Source organism: Trachypithecus francoisi, unplaced genomic scaffold (assembly GCF_009764315.1).
Source record: "Trachypithecus francoisi isolate TF-2019V2 unplaced genomic scaffold, Tfra_2.0 Lachesis_group21, whole genome shotgun sequence".
NCBI classification, from domain to species: Eukaryota; Metazoa; Chordata; class Mammalia; order Primates; family Cercopithecidae; genus Trachypithecus; species Trachypithecus francoisi.
The window spans coordinates 43,724,386-43,742,009 of NW_022681467.1; the positions used below are offsets into that span (position 1 = coordinate 43,724,386).

At 49.6% G+C, this 17,624-nt stretch overlaps 1 long non-coding RNA gene across 3 annotated transcripts; it reads right to left on the reverse strand.

Moving 5' to 3' along the window:
- Positions 1-9,804: 9,804 nt before the first annotated feature.
- Positions 9,805-15,269, reverse strand: LOC117068885. Of its 3 annotated transcripts, none has more exons than XR_004431271.1 (3): positions 14,801-15,269; positions 12,102-13,152; positions 9,805-11,159 (listed from the first exon to the last, which is right to left on the reverse strand). It is a non-coding gene; the product is annotated as an uncharacterized LOC117068885 (long non-coding RNA). The 3 variants fall into 3 exon arrangements; XR_004431273.1 differs by lacking the exon at positions 9,805-11,159 and having other exon boundaries at positions 11,430-12,800; positions 13,092-13,152; XR_004431272.1 differs by lacking the exon at positions 9,805-11,159 and having other exon boundaries at positions 11,430-12,506; positions 12,703-13,152.
- Between the last annotated feature and the right edge of the window lie 2,355 nt (positions 15,270-17,624).

Genomic DNA, 17,624 nt, shown 5'->3' on the forward strand with positions numbered 1-17,624 from the left:
ATGTTATTATTTGATTTTTTGTTTTATGATTTTATTCATATGGATCCCAAAGAGCTGCTATAATGATATCAAAATGTTGTATGTTGTAATTTAAAATTGGATTTGTTTCTCTTAGAGGTTTAACTGTCATTCTTTTTATTTTGTTTTTGTTTCTTTTTGAGACAAGGTCTGGCTCTGTCACTCAGGCTGGAGTGCAGTGGCACGATCTCAGTCCACTGCAACCTCTGCTTCCTGTGCTCAGGCAGGCTTCTTGTCTCAGCTTCCCGAGTATCTGGGACTACAGGCATGTGCCACCATGTCCGTATACTTTTTGTGTTTTTTGTAGAGATGAGGTTTCACCATGTAGCCCAGGCTGGTCTTGAACTCCAGGACTCAAGCAATCTGCCTGCCTCTGACTCCTAAATTGCTGGGATTACAGACATGAGCCATGACACCTGGCCACATGCTAATTTTATAGCCCATTGGAATTCTGGACACAATTACAAGCTCCAAAACTTCTTGTAGATTTTCTTGGGTTTTCCTAGTGGATCATCTGCTAATACTCTGCTCAAATTCCCGCACCTCTCACTCTCTGCCTGAACATCTGGGTACTAACCATGTACTGACCTGTGACACTTTTCCCATCACATCCTGAACGTCACTTGGTGCCACTCTTTCTGTTCAGCAAGTTACAAGTTTGTGTCTTGGATCTACATCTTGATTTTAAGGTTCTGTACATCCAGAGCTGCCCATACTATAGCCACCTAATCAATAACTACTGGTTTATCTGATTAAAGAGTAAGACTAGAGATAAGAAATCCATGAGCTGAGTTCCTCCTCTCATGTACTGAGCGCGCTCTGAGTCCAGATGTGTCACAGGCGATTTTTCAAATAGTAGGCAAAATTTGGAATCTGGCTAAGGATTCAGTCCTTAGGAACAGCAAGCCTTGTGTAATACTCATGGTGCTCCAGGTATTGGTCTATGGACTTTACATATATTAACTCATTTAATCATCAGAACAACCTGATGGAATAGGTACCATTATCGTACCCATTTCTCATGTGAAACTTTTAAACACAGAGAAGTTAAGTCACTTGTCCTAGGTGACACAGGTAGAAAAAGACAGCCAGGATTCCAGCCGAGGCAGTGTGTCTCCCGAATTCACGTTGCTAACTGTGAATTCTCCCGAATTCACACCTACTGTCTCTCGGAGGGACACATGTACAAGTTTTCATGTTAGTCTCATCAGTACAACCTGTTAGGCAACCTCCTGACTTTGACCTTTTGGGTGCCAGGCAGTTTTCAGTCCAATCCAACATACCTCTTCAATCTATTCTATTCCCCATTTTATTCTCTCTCTCCACAAACAGCCTGGCCTGCCTGACCTGGAAACAAAGACTTTCTCCCGTTTTTACAGGGCCCCAATTTCTAAGGCACCAATTGGAGCTATTGTGTAATTAGAGCAGAAGTTTACCCCGCCCCCACAGAGCTTGGGTCATCCTGTAAAATCATTATTAAATGGCTGCCTTTATAGGGCTCTGGGCAGGAAGTAAGAATTACAGGGCCCTTGTTAGTAGGGAAGGGGATGCCAAGCAGCATGTCCTGCCTGCATGTGCAGCACTTGGTTTCATCACCAGCTGATCAACAGGTTGCCAGTGACATTCCTGGTGATGTGATTGATCACAGAGGTGGTGAGTCTCGTGGGGAAAGCCAGCTGAGATTCCCAGCTGGACTGGTTTGGCTAATGGCTCTGATTTCCTGTTGTAGAAAACAGGAGCTAATCAAAGGCTTGGCTGTTGATACTTCCAGTTAAGCAGCTTGAGGCACTGGGGAGCATCCTATGTCTCACTCCACCTGCATCAGGGTCTGTCAACCTGGTGATAATCCATGTATATCCAGGTCTTCACCCTGATGCAGATAAACACTGATCTGTGGGTAGCACCCACTTCATCAGCCTGGCTCAGTCCATCCTGAGGACCCTCTTCTATTCTAGAACAATGGAGCAGGACAGGATATTGGAGATCAAATTCTTCAATCCATATTTTTACCGACAAGCAAAAAATTGGACCAAATAAGCAGGGATGATGGTAGAGGGAGGGGTATAGAGCCAAACCAGGTTTCTACAATAAGAAATTGGAATATGTAATGCCCAGAGCTGCCCTTCCCAGTCTTTTCCTAAAAACATTGGTATTTTCTTTTCTTTTCCTTTCTTTTTTTTTTTTTTTGAAATGGAGTTTCGCTCTTGTTGCTCAGGCTGCTTCAAGCAAAAGGTTCAAGAGGTGGCGGGATAGTCCCAAGATCACACAGTAAGCCCATCTGAGAAGATCAGATCCTCTCTCCCTGGGGTATCTTCTCCAAGATAAAGACTTTAAACATCTCCTTTATGCTGACAGCTCCCACATTTGTATCTCTGGCCTGAAATTCCCCTGGATTCAGAACTCATGCACTCAGCTGTCCAGACATATCACGACTTAATCTGTTCAAAATGAAACTCTTTATTTCTGTGCCACAATCTGAATGATTATATCCACCCCGTCCCCCGCCCAAATTTATATGTTCCAATTTGAACTCCCAAGGTGATGGTATAGAAGGTGGGCCTTTGGGAGGTGAGTAGGACTTAGGGGTAGAGCCTTGTGAATAGGACTAATGCCCTTATAAAAGAAACTTCAAGAGAGTTCATTCACCCCCTTTCACCAGGTGAGGATACAGAGATAAGGTGCTAACTGTGAACCAGGAAGCCTTGGGCCCCCATCATCCACTGAATCTGATGACACTTTGATTTTGGACTTCCCAGCCTCCAGGATTATGTGGAAGAAAGTTCTGCTGTTGACAAGCTACCCAGCCCGTGGAATTTTGTTATAGAAGCCTGAGCAGACTGAGACTAAATTCTCTGTCTAAATCTACTTCTTCTGCAGCCTTTCCCATCTCGGCCCAAGCAAGTCCATCCTTCCAGGTGCTCAGAACTAAAACCTGGGCTCCATCTTTCTCTTCTTCCTTTCTCTCATATGCCACATCCAGTCCATCTGGAAATTGTGTAGGCTCTATCTTCAGAATATATCGTGAGTCCAGTCACTTCTCACCACCTCCACTGCTCCCACTCTGGTCCAAGCTACTATGAGCTCTCATTCAGTTTTTGCAGCAACCCCCTCACTAGACTCTCACCTCCTGTCCTCCACCTGCCACGCCCATCCTGACCTCTTCGCCTTGTCAGAGCACTCTGTGTGATACATTTATACACAGAGCAGACTCATGATTCCTCTGCTTATAATGTTCTGCTGATTTCACATCCCATTCTGAAGGAAAGGTGACGGGGGAGAGGAAGAGAGCAATGGGCAAGAGTTCAGAGAACTGGCTCCCATGCCAACTTCATCCTTGACTCTGGAAAAGTGGGCATTTCTCTCCATGACCCAGTTTCCTCTTGATATGGTTTGGCTCTGTGTCCCCATCCAAATCTCATCTTGAGTTATAATCCCCCCATGTCAGGGGAGGGTCCTGGTGGGAGGTGATTGGATCATGGGGGCCACTTCCCCCATGCTGTTCTCGTGATAGTGAGTGAGTGCTTATGAGATCTGATGGTTTAAAAGTGTGGCACCTCCCCTCTTGCTCTCTCTCTCTCCTGCCACCATGTAAGGTGTGACTTGCTTTCCCATTGTCTTCTGCCATGATTGTAAGTTTCCTGAGGCCTCTCCAGCCATCTGGAATTATGAGTCAATTAAACCTCTTTTGTTTATAAATTACCCAGTCTCAGGTAGTATCTTTACAGCAGTGTGAAAACAGAGTAATACACCTCTCATCTAAGATCCCCTCCTGTTTTAAGTTGTTAAATGTGGATATTTTAAGAGGTGGAGGAGTCAGCAGTCTGTGTACCCCCAAAACTCTCCTGTACCCCTCCTTGACTCTGCTTTTACAGGCACGAGCCACTGCGCCTGGCCTGTGAATTAATTAATTAGTTAATTAATTAATTTATTTTTTTGAGACGGAATCTCGCTCTGTTACCCAGGCTGGAGTGCAGTGGCTGGATCTCAGCTCACTGCAAGCTCCGCCTCCCGGGTTCACGCCATTCTCCTGCCTCAACCTCCCGAGTAGCTGGGACCACAGGCGCCCGCCACCGCGCCTGGGTAATTTTTTGTACTTTTAGTAGAGACGGGGTTTCACCGTGTCAGCCACGATGGTCTTGATCTCCTGACCTTGTAATCCGTCCGCCTCGGCCTCCCAAAGTGCCGGGATTACAGGCGTGAGCCATCGCGCCCGGCCGTGAATTTATTTTCTAACCAGTCTATGCAAGTGCAAAAACCAAGCCAGGCAATGAGTTCACAACATCCTAAAAGTAATATCTGACTATGTGGAAAAGGATTAACGTCTATATTTACCCAGGATTCCCCAAAACAGATCTGAGGCAGATCTCTGAACCATTACCTCTGGATCCCTCCCACCTACTATCTACTTAAGTTCTAGCCTCTCCCTCAAGCTCCAGACTTTATCTGCTGTCCATTTAAACCTGGAAGATTCAAACAAAATTACCTTTTCTTTCCCATCCCCGATACAGCTTCTCCCCAGACTTTCCTATTTCCATGCAGGCCCCACTATCCTGTGAGTTGTCCAGGTTCAAAGACATTCCTGTCATGTGTGGCTCCCCCGGGGGTTGATAAGCATGCTTTGGGCAACTGGGAACAGCACCTCCAACCATCAGCGGTCAAAAAATACCAATGCTGGCTGGGCACGGTGGCTCAAGCCTGTAATCCCAGCACTTTGGGAGGCCGAGGTGGGTGTATCATCTGAGGTCAGGAGTTAGAGACCAACCTGACCAACATGGTGAAACCCTGTCTCCACTAAAAAGACAAAAAATTAGATGGGTGCAATGGCCTGCGCATGTAATCCCAGCTACTCCAGAGACTGAGACAGGAGAATCGCTTGAACCTGGGGGGTGGAGGTTGCAATGAGCCGACATCGCAGCATTGCACTCAAGCCTGGGCAACAGAGTGAGACTCTAAATCAAAAAAGAAAACAAAAGTTTTGTTTACACTAAACAATATTTGATGTCCATATTTATACATTGATAACAACAGTTCACTATCGTTCTTGGTATGGCCATATGTAGATGTAAATATTAAATCAGTTTCCTACTTTTTATCCAGTTATGGTTAATCACCTATCAGTGATGTAACTTCAAGGTAGAAGTTTATCTCATAAAAACCAAGACTGGGCTGGGCGCAGTGGCTCATGTCTGTAATCCCAGCACTTTGGGAGGCTGAGGCGAGTGGATTACTTGAAGTCATGATTTTGAAACTAGCTTGGTCAACATGCTGAAACTCTGTCTCTACTAAAAATTAAAAAATTAGCTGAACATGGTGGCACACACCTGTAATCCCAGCTACTCAGGAGGCTGAGGAATGAGAATCACTTGAACCTGGGAGGCAGAGGTTGCAATGAGCTGAGATCACGCCACTGTACTCCAGCCTGGGCAACACAGCAAGATTCTACCTCAAAAAACAAAAAAGTAAAAAGAAAACGAGGTTGTCAGTCTAGGGTGGCGTTAGGGACTTTCCTTTCCTTCCAGAGGACATTCTGCTGTCCACAGGGTAGAAGCCTAATCCTCAAGGTTCAAGGTGACAAGAATAGCTCCAATTATCATATGCTTATCCCAGGAAGCAGGTCAAAGGATGGAACAACTAAGAAATGGCACTAAAGATATATGTCAGCCCATCTGTGTTGCCTAAAGGAATTCCTGAGGCTGGGTTATTTACAGAAAGAGGTTTAATTGGCTCACAGTTCTGCAGGCTGTACAAGCAAGGCACCAACATCTGCTCCTGGGGAGGCCACAGGAAGCTTCCAATTATGGCAGAAGGCGAAAGGGAAGCACATACATCACATGGCGAGAGAAAGAGCAAGAGAGGGAGGAGAATGTGCCAGGCACTTTAAACAACCAGATCTCCCTTAAACTCAGAGCAAGAACTCAGTCATTGCCATTGGGACGGCACCAAGCCATTGTGAGAGGGATCTGCCCACATCACCAAAACACCTCCCACCAGGCCCCACCTCCCACATCAGGGATCACATTTCAACATGAGATTTGGAGGGGACCAACATCCAAACCATTTCAAGACAGAGGTTATAGAAGGGGGTTTCCAAAAATGCCACCCAACAATTTTATTACCTCCCATTGGCCAGAACCTGGTCACATGACCACAACTCACTGCAAGGAAGCCTGGGAAAATGTAGCCTGTGCCCACCCACTAGGAGAGGGGAGCACTGGTGCCAGGGTGTGGGACCACCAGCAGGCATTCATGCTTCCTATTTCTTTCTTCTTAGAAAAATCCTTAGAGTTTCATCTTTGCATATTTTTCTGACTATTTCCTAGGGATAAATGCCTATAAATGAAATCTGGGACCAAAAGTTATGCACTTTCATTGGCCAGTTGCCAAATTGCCCTCTAGAAATGTTGTACCAATGAACTCACCCAGAGGTGGGGTTCTATTTCATGAAATGTTTCTCCACCCCACATTTCCTTTTAATCCACACCCTTTGGCCTTTATTAGGCTTACACATCTCTTCAGAATCCCTGCTTCCTACATTATAACCTTGGGATTTAATACATGATTTTTGTTCAGGTTATTATTGATATCAGATTTATCTGCCTATGCATGAACCCAGACACAGCTTTAGGGAAAGAGATGTATCTTTCAGCGGTAAAGAGAATAAAAATTAATAATCCTCAGAGATTTTGAAACTGAAGTGGGCAGGGAAGCGTGGAAAAAACCGATCTCATTCTATGAAGAGCACAGAGGGATTTTCACAGCGCATGTAGTGCTGAGTACAGCAGACCAGGCACCCGGGGGCACCCAGAGAGCAGCGTTTCCTCAACAGAAGAGGAGTGAGCACTGCACAGTTGCAGAAACGGAATCCCAGACAGGGGTAACAGTACATGCAAAGGTTCCACGACAGGCCCTGGCTTGGCCTGCTGGAGGAGGGGAAAGGAAGCCAGTGTGTCTGGAGTAGAGGGGACCAACTTGTCCAGGTTTGCCCAAAACTTTCCTCATTTCAACAATAGAAATCCCATGTCCCAGGAAACTCTGAGTCTCAGCCAAGCTGGGATGACTTGCCTGGAACTGCCCTTGTTATAAAACTGAAAGGTCTGTGCCCCATGGTCCCCCTCAGTCCTGAGCAAGCTGAGGCAGTGGGTCACCCTAGACTGGAGCAACGTGCATGACAGTGGGAAAAGTCAGTGACTCTCTTTCATGTCCTCTTTCCCCTTGATCTCAGGAGTCACCTCACCCAGGTGGGCATTGCCATCCAGGATAAAAACTTCCCAGCATCCCTTGCAGCAAGCAGTGGCCATGTGACCAGGCAGTGACCAATGCACATGAGGCCAGTGAACAGCAACTGCCTTTAGAGGAAGGGAGGTTTGTGTCCTCCTGTTCTCCCCTCCCTGCTGGCTGGCAGTAGATAGGATGGACACTGTGGGGAAGCTACACCCTAAGGAAGTCAGAGCAGCAAGATGGAAGTAGCCTAAGACCCTGAAAAATGCACAGAGAAGAATCACCCGACTGGTTTGGACTTTCATGTGAAAGGAATGAACCTCTGTCTTAGAAAAGCCACCATGATTCAGGGTCCTTGTCACATTCACTGAGGCTGTAACATAATTATTAGAAAGAACAGGAGCAGGAGAGGAGATGGAGTCGGAGAGGCAGGCAGAGGTCACATCACATCAGGCCTGTAGGCCAAGGTGGTGGAAGAAACAGGCGACACAGGACTCAAGGACCACACCTGCTCCCAGGCGAAGGGAGTTTGCTGTGGGTGCCCCTCCCTGTCCGTGTGTCCAGTGTGTGGATATTCTTTATACCTTACCTATATTGTACAAATACTTTTTTCTATTCAATATTTAGACGACATTGCATTAAATAGCAAGATGGCAGATGAACATCAGGAAGGAATGTTAGCAACATCCACGGTGTTCCATCCAGGAACCTTCACCATGGAAACCCTTCTGCTCATGGGCCTGGTCTCAAGACGCAGTCAGCTGTTGGGGATCAGAGGCCGCACTCGTCATAGCAGAGAGGCAGGACCAGCTGGGAGAGGGTCCTTCTGTGACACCGACGGCATCACCGGGCTGTGGGAAGTGACTCAGCTGCCAGCACTCACACAATATCATTCTGCATCAAAACCTCAAGGGAAAAATGGTAAGTTCTCGGTTTCTCCATTAATAGCACCTCTCAGATGAATCTCTGTCCTCCGTCGCTTCTCCATGAAACGAATTCTTATAGCTTTGCTCGGGTCTATTTTTCAATGTATTTTTTATTTTACTAACTGTTTGAAAGATATATATTGTGTGTGTGTGATTTTGTCTCTGCCAGTCAGGATAATCATGGCTTAATTATTGTTATTATTATTACCAACGTCCTTTAGTTTTTTTAAGCTTTTCAATTCCTAAGAGTATCAGTCAGGATCTTTCTGCCTCGTGAGACAGAAAACAAATCCAAACTGTGAAAGAGGAAAAAGAATGCACTCATCACTAGCATTTAGAAGTTCCCAAGCTCAGCTTGTTTAGGGTACAGCTTCATCTACAGTTTCCAAGGTCATCCTGTAACTCTCTCTCTCTACTTCCCCAACTTTGGCTCCATGTTTAGCTCTATGACCCTCAGACTTAAACAGCAGCACTGGCTCCTCCCCAGATCTCCAGCTCCCTGACCCTCAAACTCCAACTCCAGCACCAGCTCTGCCCGGGTCTCCAGCTCCACCATCCTCAAACTACAACAACAGCACCATCTCCCGCGTGGATCTCAAGCTCAATGACTCTCAGACTTGGGAGGCAGCACGGCTCCCCACCAAGGCTCTAGCTCCACAACACTCAAACTAGAACAGCAGCACCGGCTACTCCCTGGGTCTCCAGCTCCCTCAAACTTCAACGATAGCACTGGCTCTTCCCCGGGACCACCAGCTCCACAACCCTCAACTTACACGGCGGTAGCACCAGCTCCTCCCTAGGTCTCCAGCTCCACGACCATCAAACTTGAACTGCAACACCAGCTCCTCTTCGGCCTCCAGCTCCACAATCCTCAAACAACAGCAACACCGGCGCCTCCCTGAATCTTCAGTTCAACAAATCTCAGACTTGAGAGGCAGCACCAGCACCTCCCCAAGGCTCCAGCTCCACGACCCTCAGATTTGAACAGCAGTAGCACCACCTCCTGTCCAGGTCTCCAGCTTCACGATCCTTAAACTGGAACAGCAGCACCACTGCCTCCCTGGGTTTCCAGCTCCATGACCCTAAAACATGAATGACAGAACCAGGTCACCCCGAGGGCTCCAGCTCCAAGACCCATAGATTTAAACGGCAGCCCCAGCTCTTTCCGGGATCTCCAACTCCACGGCCCTCAGACTAGATCAGCAGCACCGGCTCCTCCCTGGGTCTCCAGCTCCACAACCCTCAGACAAGATCAGCAGCACCGGCTCCTCCTTGGGTCTCCAGCTCCACTACCCTCAGACTAGACCAGCAACACCGGTTCCTCCCTGGGTCTCCAGCTCTACAACCCTCAGACATGAACAGCAGCAGCACCAGCTCCTCCCCCTGTCTCCAGTTCCACCAACCTCAAACTACAACAGCAGTACCAGCCTCTCCCCAGGTCTCCAGATCCACGACCCTCAAAATACAATGGCATGACCGGCTCCTCCCTGGGTCTCCTGTTCCCAAACCCTCAAACTTCAAGTGACACATCGGACCCTCCCCACAGTTAAACAGCAGCACAGGCTCTTCCCCAAAATTCCAGATCCATGACCCTCTAACTTAAATGCTCGAAGCACCAGCTCCTCTCAAGGTTCCAGTTCCATGACAATCAAACTACACAGCAGCACCGGCTCCTCCCCAGGTCTACAGCTCCACCACCCTCACACTAGACACCAAGACTACCTCCTCCCCGCTCTCCAGCTACACCACCCTCAGACTTGAAGAGCAGCAGTGGCTCCTCCCTGTACCTCAAGCCCCATGACCCTCAGACTTGAACAAGAGCAACACCAGCTCTCCCTCAGGGCTCCAGCTTCAGGATCCACAGATTTAAACAGCAGCACCAGCTCTTCCTGAGACCTCCAGCTCCACTACCCTCAAACTAGAAGACAGCACCAGCTCCTGCTAGGGTCTCCAGCTCCACAACCCTCACACTAGAACAGTAAAACCAGCTCCTCCCTGGATCTCCAGCTCAATCACTCTCAGACTTGAAAGGCAGCACCGGCTCCTCACAAAGGTTCTGGCTCCAAGACCCTCAAACTAGAATAGCAGCAGCTGCTGTCCTTGGGTCTCCAGCTCCACAACCCTCAAAGTAGAAGAGCAGCCCTGGCTCTTCCCCGAGTCTCCAGCTCCTCAAGTCTGAGGGTTGTAGAGCTGGAGATCCAGGGAGGAGTCAGTGCTGCTGTTCTAGTTTGAGGGTTGTGGATCTGGAGACCCAGGGTGGAGCCGGAGGTGCTGTTCTAGTTTGAGGGTCGTGGATCTGGAGACCCAGGGTGGAGCTGGTGCTGCTGTTCTAGTGTGAGGGTCGTGGAGCTGGAAGGTCCCAGGAGGAGCTGCTGCTGCTGTCCTAGTCTGAAGGTCATGGAGCTGGAGACTCAGGGAGAAGCCATTTGAACAGCAGCGCTGGCTCCTCCCCGGGTCTCAGGCTCCATGACCCTCAAAAAAAGACTTTAAAAGCCGTAGTGCTGGCTTCTCCCTGGGTGTTCAGCTCTACAACCCTCAGACATGAACAGCAGCAACACTGGCTCCTCCCCCTGTCTCCAGTTCCATGAATCTCAAACTACAACAGCAGTACCGGCCTCTCCTCAGGTCTCCAGATCCACGACCCTCAAAATAAAATAGCATGATCGGCTCCTCCCTGGTTCTCCAGCTCCCAAACCCTCAAACTTCAACTGACACACCAGATCCTCCCCACAGTTAATAGCAGCACGGGCTGTTCCCCAAAGCTCCAGATCCATGACCTTCTGACGTAAATGGCGATAGCACCATCTCCTCCCAAGGTCTCCAGTTCCACGACAATCAAACTACACAGCAGCACCAGCTCCTCCCCATGTCTACAGCTCCACCACCCACACACTAGACACCATGACTACCTCCTCCCCACTCTCCAGCTACATGACCCTCAGACTTGAACAGCAGCAGCGGCTCCTCCCTGTACCTCAAGCCCCATGACCCTCAGACCTGAACAACAGCAACAACAGCTCCCTCCAGTGTCTCCAGCTCCACAACCCTCAGCCTTAAACAACAGCAGCACCAGCTCCCCCTCCCCCGGTGTCTCCAGCTCCACAACCTCACACTAGAACAGGACCACTCCTCCCTGAGTCTCCAGCTCCATGACCCTCAAACTACAACAGCAATACCGGCTCCTCCCTGAATCTCCAGCTCAACAACTCTCAGACTTGAGAGGCGGCACCTGCAACTCCCCAAGGCTCCAGCTCCACAACTCTCAGATTTGAACAGCAGTAGCACCACCTCCTATCCAGGTCTCCAGCTTCGTGACCCTTACATTAGAAAAGCAGCACCGCCGCCTCCCTGGTTATTCAGCTCCAAGAACCTAAGTCACGAATGGCAAAACTGGCTCCGCCCCCCAGGGCTCCAGCTCCAGGACCCACAGATTTGAATGCGAGCACCAGCTCCTCCCGGGATCTCTACCTCCACTACCCTCAAACTAGAAGAGCAGCACCGGCTCCTCCCTCTGTCTCCACTTCCACGAACCTCAAACTACAACAGCAGTACCGGCCTCTCCCCAGGTCTCCAGATCCACGACCCTCAAAATACAGTGACATGACCGGCTCCTCCCTGATTCTCCAGCTCCCAAACCCTCAAACTTCAGTTGACACACTGGATCCTCCCCACAGTTAAACAACAGCAGTGGCTGTTCCCCAAAACCCCAGATCCATGACCTTCTGACTTAAATGGCGCTAGCACTGGTTCCTCCCTAGGTCTCCACTTCCATGACCCTCAAACTCCACAGCAGCACTGGCTCCTCCCCAGATCTACAGCTCCACCACCCTCACATCAGACACCAAGCCTACCTCCTCCCCACTCTCCAGCTACACGACCCTCAGACTTGAACAGCAGCGGTGGGTCCTCCCTGTACCTCAAGCCCCATGACCCTCAGACCTGAACAACTGCAACACCATCTGCCTCCCAAGGCTCCAGCTCCAGGACCCACAGATTTAAACAGCAGCACCAGCTCCTCTCTGGTTCTCCAGCTCCACAAGCCTCAGGCATGAACAACAGCACCCTCTCCTCCCTGGGTCTCCATATTCACTGCCCTCACTAGAACAGCAACACCGGTTCCTCCCTGGATCTCCAGCTCAATGACTCTCAGACTTGAAAGGAAGCACCGGCTATTCTGTGGGTCTCCGGAACCACAACACTCAAAACAACACGGATCCTCCCTGGTCGTCAGCTTCAGAACCTCGAACTTCAACAACATTGCTCCTCCTTGGGTCTGCAGTTCCACGACCCTCAAACTAGAACATGACCTCTCCGCCCTGGGTCACCAGCTTCCAGACCCTCGACCTTCAACAACATTGCTCCTGCCTGGGTCTGGAGCTCCACGACCCTGAAACTAGAACAAGACTTCTCCTCCCTGGGTCTCCAGCTTCCCAACCCTCGAACTTAAACAATATTGCTTATTCCTGGGTCTGCAACTCCACGACCCTCAAATGAGAACAAGACCTCTCCTCCCTGGGTCGTCAGGTTCCAGACTCTTGACCTTCAACAACATTGCTCCTGCCTGGGTCTGCAGCTCCACGACCCTCAAACCAGAACAAGACCTCTCCTCCCTGGGTCGCCAGGTTCCAGACCCTCAAACTTCAACAACATTGCTCCTGCCTGGGTCTGCAATTCCACAACCCTCAAATTAAAACAAGACTTCTCCTCCCTGGGTCTCCAGCTTCCAGACCCTTAAATTGCAACACTGCTCCTCCCTGGGTCTGCAGCTCCATGACCCTCAAATGAGAACAAGACCTCTCCTCCCTGGGTCGACAGCCTTCAGACCCTCGAGCTTCAACAACATTGCTCCTGCCTGGGTCTGGAGCTCCACGACCCTGAAACTAGAACAAGATTTCTCCTCCCTGGGTCTCCAGCTCCCCAACCTTTGACCTTCAACAACATTGCTCCTGCCTGGGTCTGTAGCTCCACGACCCTCAAACGAGAACAAGACCTCTCCTCCCTGGGTTGCCAGGTTCCAGACCCTCAAAATTCAACAACATTGCCCCTGCCTGGTCTGGAGCTCCACGACCCTCAAGCTAGAACACGACCTCTCTTCCATGGGTCGCCAGGTTCCAGACCCTCAAACTTCAACAATATTGCTCCTGCCTGGGTCTGCAACTCCTCGACCCTCAAACTAGAAGAAGACCTCTCCTACCTGGGCTGACAGCTTCCAGACTCTATAATTACAACAACATTGCTCCTGCCTGGGTCTGCAGCTCCACGACCCTGAAACTAGAACATGATCTCTCCTCCATGGGTCGCCAGGTTCCGGACCCTCAAACTTCAACAATATTGCTCCTGCCTGGGTCTGCAACTCCACGACCCTCAAACTAGAAGAAGACCTCTCCTACCTGGGTCACCAGGTTCCAGAGTCTCTTGCTACAACATTGCTCCTGCCTGGGTCTGCAGCTCCACGACTGTCAAACTAGAAGAAGGCCTCTCCGCCCTGGGTCGCCAGCTTTCAGACCCTCTTATTACAACATTGCTCCTCCCTGGGTCTGCAGCTCCACGACCCTCAAACTAGAACATGACCTCTCCTCCCTGGGTCGACAGCTTCCAGACCCTCAAATTGCAACATTGCTCCTCCCTGGGTCTGCAGCTCCACGACCCTCAAACTAGAACATGACCTCTCCTCCCTGGGTCGACAGCTTCCAGAATCTCTTATTACAACAACATTGCTCCTTCCTGGTTCTGCAGCTCCACGACCCTCAAACTAGAACAAGACTTCTCCTCCCTGGGTCGTCAGCTTCCAGAACCTTGAACTTCAACAACATTGCTCCTCCTTGGGTCTGCAGTTCCACGACCCTCAAACTAGAACATGACCTCTCCTCCCTGGGTCGACAGCTTCCAGACCCTCAAACTACAACATTGCTCCTGCCTGGGTCTGCAGCTCCATGACCCTGAAACTAGAACAAGACTTCTCCTCCCTGGGTCTCCAGTTTCCCAACCCTCAAACTTCAACAATATTGCTTCTCCCTGGGTCTGCAACTCCACGACCCTCAAACGAGAACAAGACCTCTCCGCCCTGGGTCACCAGCTTCCAGACCCTCGACCTTCAACAACATTGCTCCTGCCTGGGTCTGGGGCTCCATGACCCTCAAGCTAGAACATGACCTCTCCTCCCTGAGTCGCCAGGTTCCAGGCCCTCAAACTTTAACAACATTGCTCCTGCCTGGGTCTGGAGCTCCACGACCCTGAAACTAGAACAAGACTTCTCCTCCCTGGGTCTCCAGCTTCCCAACCCTCGAACTTAAACAATATTGCTTCTCCCTGGGTCTGCAACTCCACGACCCTCAAACGAGAACAAGACCTCTCCGCCCTGGGTCGCCAGGTTGCAGACTCTCAACCTTCAACAACATTGCTCCTGCCTGGGTCTGCAGCTCCACGACCCTCAAACCAGAACAAGACCTCTCCGCCCTGGGTCGCCAGCTTTCAGACCCTCTTATTACAACATTGCTCCTGCCTGGGTCTGGAGCTCCACGACTCTGAAACTAGAACAAGATTCTCCTCCCTGGGTCTCTAGCTCCCCACCCTCGACCTTCAACAACATTGCTCCTGCCTGGGTCTGTAGCTCCACGACCCTTAAATGAGAACAAGACCTCTCCTCCCTGGGTCGCCAGGTTCCAGACCCTCTTACTACAACAACATTGCTCCTCCCTGGGTCTGCAGCTCCACGACCCTGAAACTAGAATATGACCTCTCCTCCCTGAGTCGCCAGCTTCCAGACCCTCAAACTACAACATTGCTCCTCCCTGGGTCTGCAGCTCCATGACACTCAAATGAGAACAAGACCTCTCTTCCCTGGGTCGACAGCTTCCAGACCCTCGAACTACAACATTGCTCCTCCCTGGGTCTGTAGCTCCACGACCCTCAAACTAGAAGAAGATCTCTCCTCCCTGGGTCGCCAGGTTCCAGATCCTCAACCTTCAACAACATTGCTCCTCCCTGGGTCTGCACCTCCACGACCCTCAAACTAGAACAGGACCTCTCCTCCCTGGGTCGCCAGCTTCCCTACTCGAACTAAAACAACACAGCTCCTCCCTGGGTCTACAGCTCCATGACCCTTAACCTAGAACAGCAGCACCAGCTCCTTCCTGGACCTCCAGATCAATGACTCTCGGACTTCAAAGGCAGAATCGGCTCCACTCCCCGGCTCCAGCTCCAACTCAATCAGATTTGAGCAGTGGCAACACCAGCTCCTGTCTGGCTCTTCCGCTTCATTATCCTTAAATTCGAACAGCAGCACCATCTTCTCCCTGGGTCTCCAGCCCTGCGATCCTCAAACTGGAACAGCAGCACCAGATCCTCTGGAATCTTCAGCTCCTTGACCCTAAGACATCTGTGGCAGCACCGGCTCCTCCCATTGGCTCCAGCTCCAGGACCCTCAGACTGGAACAAAAACACCAGCTCCTCCCTGTGCCTCCAGGTCCTTGACCCTCATGAACAATCCCTTCCCCTGAAATGTAGCAGTCAGGAAAACTGCAGAGGAAGTAAATGAATAAATGTTTTCCTTTCAAATTGATGTTTCTTTTCTGTTCACACAAGTCAAGAAACTTTTCTACTTTCCATTAACCTTGCAATCTACTTATTTTTCTCAATTGTAAGGTGGAAATCCACCATTTGAAATGACCTTTAGAAACTTAGTAATTCTTTTTTTGCTATACTCTTATCTCATAGCTCTAGAAACCATCTTTCACTTTGCCTGTGCAGAAGTCTTGGGAACATTCAAACTATGAATTTACTTGGTTGAGATTCCTAAAATACACATTATCCCCAAACGTTCCTGCCCTCCTTAAAATCTTCTAACATGTTCCCCTCACCCAAGAATAAATGCCAGGTCCCATCCACAGCCCACAGTGCCCAGCACAGCCCTGCCCTCTGCCCTGGCCTTATGGTCTCCCCTCTGCAGTTACTTTCCTGCCAGACAGGCCTCTGTCACTTCCTCAAACCACAGGGGCTCAGGCGTGACTCCGGGTCTTTCCCCCTGCTGTGCCCCCTGCGTGGAGTGCCTTTCCCCGGCTCCCCGTCCTCCTCTCAACCCGCTCCGCTCCAGCCTGCTGGCCGCCCCTCAGGTCAATGAATACATGATGTCCTCCCGCCATAGGCCTTTGCACATGCTGTTCTCTGTGCCTGAAACACTTTTCCCCAACCATTTGGGCTCACTTTTCCAATTACCATTCATCCTTGGAGTCTCCACTGAAATATTGCTCCCTGCCTGCTCCCACCAGTTGGACTTCACCTTGGTTAGGTTGAAAACCCCCATCTCTTGACTCCAGGAAGCTAGTTGATATCCTGGCACTTGGAACTTTCCCATTACAGCATTTTGCACACTTGTAATTGTTCTATTAGGTTGGTGTAAAAGTCATCTCAGTTTTTGCCATTACTTTTACTGAACTGCAGCGCCAGCTCCTCCCTGCTTTTGACTTCCATTACTTTGAATGGCAAAACCCGGGATTACTGCTGTTCCAACCTAATAGTATAATTTATATTTATTCATCCATCATCTGTCTGCCCCTCTAGAAAGTAAGCTCCATGAGAATAGGGACCAAATCTACTCCGATCACTCCACCTTCCTGGCTTGTTGTCAATAATTATTTACCGACTGACTGATAGAGAAATATCTTCATTGTTGCTGGGATGAGCCACATAACATGACACGTCCCTTTGAAAGTCAATGTCATGGACAGTTAGCATTTGCTTTTCATTCTTGCACCCGTGGCTTGGCTGGGCTTAGGCTGATCTAGTCTGGGCTTGACTCCAGGCTGAAGGTTGTAACTCTGGGTGCTCCACACGCCTCTCATCCTGCAGCCAGAGCCGAAGTTCCCTGGGGCATGCACGTTTCGTGGGAAAAATCAAGAGCATTAGAGGGCAGGCCTAGTAGTGCCAACACATTCCAGGCTTCTGCCTGTGCCATGTCTATGAAAATCTCGTTGGCATAAGCAAGTCACTGAAAGGACACAAACACATCACAGCCTTGAGCACATCACATCCCCCCATATGCCTCCACTTCCTGGGCCCGACACAAACACATTCCTCCATATATTTCAAAGAAAAACAACATCTGGAGAACCTCCGATAAGGTTACAACTGTTTGTAAAAGCGCAGGAACCAATAGGAAAGCTGCTAAAAGCATAATTTAAAATGTAAACCAATTGTAATGCCTTGTTCCTCTGTAACCTGACAAGTCCTGTTTACCTCAAGCTATAAAAAGCAAGCGCACGCATTGTTCCAGGCCCTCTTGTATGTTGTAGAACGGAGGGACCAAGTTCGAACTTGTATTAAAGATCCTTGCCGCTTGGCTTTGACTCTGGACTCTGGTGGTCTTCTTCGGGGAATAAACGGTCTGGGCATAACATCACTCAGACATGAGCGATACCTCCATCTTAAAAGAAAGGAGAAGGAAATAGCAATGTTTTTAGGAAA